We start from the raw sequence: 2,292 nt of genomic DNA on the forward strand, positions 1-2,292 counted from the left end.
TTCAATATGCTATCTAGGTCGGTCATAACTTTTCTTCCAAAGAGTAAGCATCTTTTAATTTCATGGCTGCAGTGATTTTGGAGCCCAAAAAAATAAAGTCTGACACTGTCTCTACTGTTTCCCCATCTATTTCCCATGAGGTGATAGGACCAGATGCCATGATCTTCATTTTCTGAATGCTGAGCTTTAAGCCAACTTTTTCACTCTCCACTTTCACTTTCATCAAGAGGCTTTTTAGTTCCTCTTCACTTTCTGCCATAAGGGTGGTGTCATCTGCATATCTGAGATTGTTGGTATTTCTCCCGGCAATCTTGATTCCAGCTTGTGCTTCTTCCAGCCCAGGGTTTCTCATGATGTACTCTGCATAGAAGTTAAATAATCAGGGTGACAATATACAGCCTTGACATACTCCTTTTCCTATTTGGAACCAGTCTGTTGCTCCATGTCCTGTTCTAACTGTTGCTTCCTGACCTGCATACAGATTTCTCAGGAGGCAGGTCAGGTGGTCTGGTATGCCCAAGACGCCATCAAAAGGTACACCCTCAGACCCGTATTCCACAACGCTTAGACCGAACAGCTAGTCAGTACTTACAAGGTCCCTTATCTGTGGGAAAGAAGGGTGTTTCCACTTACAGATACAAGAATTGGGGCTAGGACTGGGCAGGGGTGCATTGCCATTAAATCCTCAGAGAAGAATTGAGGCTGGGCTGTGTTTTTGGTGGACCTCAAACGGTTAGACCATGCTGGGAGGAAAATTTGTGTTTCATTTGTGAGAGGCTGTGAATTTTAAAACATCTGCCCCTCTGAAAAACACCACTTGAGCGAGTCAAATTGGCCTTGTGGCTTCTGTACAGGTGGGGTAACCAAGAGTCAGGCCAGGACCCATTAGTGCCCCCTTGTGGACAAAATGAGTCGAGAGCAAGGTAGCCTTTTCTGTCAACACTATGACCTAATGACAGGAATGGAGTGAATTCTCTGTAAGGTACTGTGAATTCTGCATCTGTCCAGGAAGACAGAATCCAAAAACATAGTCTTTCTTGCAGGGCTCAATGAAACTGCTGCCTGGGAAATTCACTTTTGGGGATATGTGTGTATTTGTGCAAATGTGTATGAGAGATAAAGAGAGAGGAGGGAACTACTCAAGTACTTTGGGGAGGCAGGCCATACATTTTATTAGACTCTCAAAGGCACCCTAGAGTGAGAACTCATTTATCAGGCCCCTTGACATCTCCGGCCTCCAGTTTCCACTATGGATACCTGAAGCCCTTGACTGCCCCAAGGATCCCCAGATCATTTTTATCCTGTCCCTAAACACCCTACAGCAATTTCAGTCCTGAAAACCCAACCCAGCTCCACCATTTACCACATGTGTGACTTCAGCAAGGCCCTTGCTGTCTGCACTTCAGTTTCCTCATATGTCTCATGAGCTAATCAGACCACCTGCTGTGTGGGGTTGTTGCAGGATTAAACCAAGTATTACCTGAAACTGCCTGGAACAGTCTGTGAATATAAAAGTAGGTGATTTATTTTTTTCCCCTTTTCTCGCTCCCAGCAAAATGAGTCTTGAACTGCTCATGGGCAGAGGAGCTGCAAGTCCACACCTCAACCCACTCCCTGGGTTAGCTAATCTGTTTGCTTGTGTGTCACCATGGGCACTGCCTCCCCAGGGACAGGATCCTGTGGATAAGATGGTCAATACCTATGGGAGTTAGGCTAGGAAGGGTCCTGACAGATGGTCCCACACCTGTTTTGCAAGCAGGGGTCACTCCATAGCCAGTCCTGACTCAGCTTCTCTTTACATGTTTCCCGAACAGTGTCATAAGTAATAAATCCCTTCATGCTCCCAGATCCATAGGCTACCCAGAAGGTGTTTTGGGTAGGCCGGAAGGTGGAAGACTTGTAATGTCTGAACCTAACTTGTGTAGCTGCAGACACAAGAGATGAGTGTCATCAGGTGCCAAGGATGGAAACAGGGTGGCAGGGCAAGTGAAGGATGGTCCGGGTACAGGGTGTCTGTACTCACAATAGGCTGGACTGGGGCAAAAGAGGGAGGGCACCCACAAGTCAGATGAGCCTGTGTCAAAGATAACCTGGAATTCCTGAGGGGGTGTTCCATTGGTGATGTTACCCATGTAGAGCATCTACAGATAGAAGGAGGGAGTGGATTAGAGAAGAACTGGCTACCCTCTATTCCCACACTGATGTCTCCCTCTGGGTGCTATGTATCTCTTGAGATCACTTTCCAACCACTGTGAAGCTCACAGCCTTTGATCACAGAGGTGCTTGCATTTG

At 46.7% G+C, this 2,292-nt stretch overlaps 1 pseudogene; it reads right to left on the reverse strand.

The window, feature by feature from the left end:
• Window positions 1-2,292, reverse strand: part of LOC104998669 — a 7,881-nt pseudogene that overhangs the window by 1,863 nt on the left and 3,726 nt on the right.

This window comes from Bison bison, unplaced genomic scaffold (genome assembly GCF_000754665.1).
Source record: "Bison bison bison isolate TAMUID 2011002044 unplaced genomic scaffold, Bison_UMD1.0 scf7180017853216, whole genome shotgun sequence".
Classification (NCBI taxonomy): domain Eukaryota; kingdom Metazoa; phylum Chordata; class Mammalia; order Artiodactyla; family Bovidae; genus Bison; species Bison bison.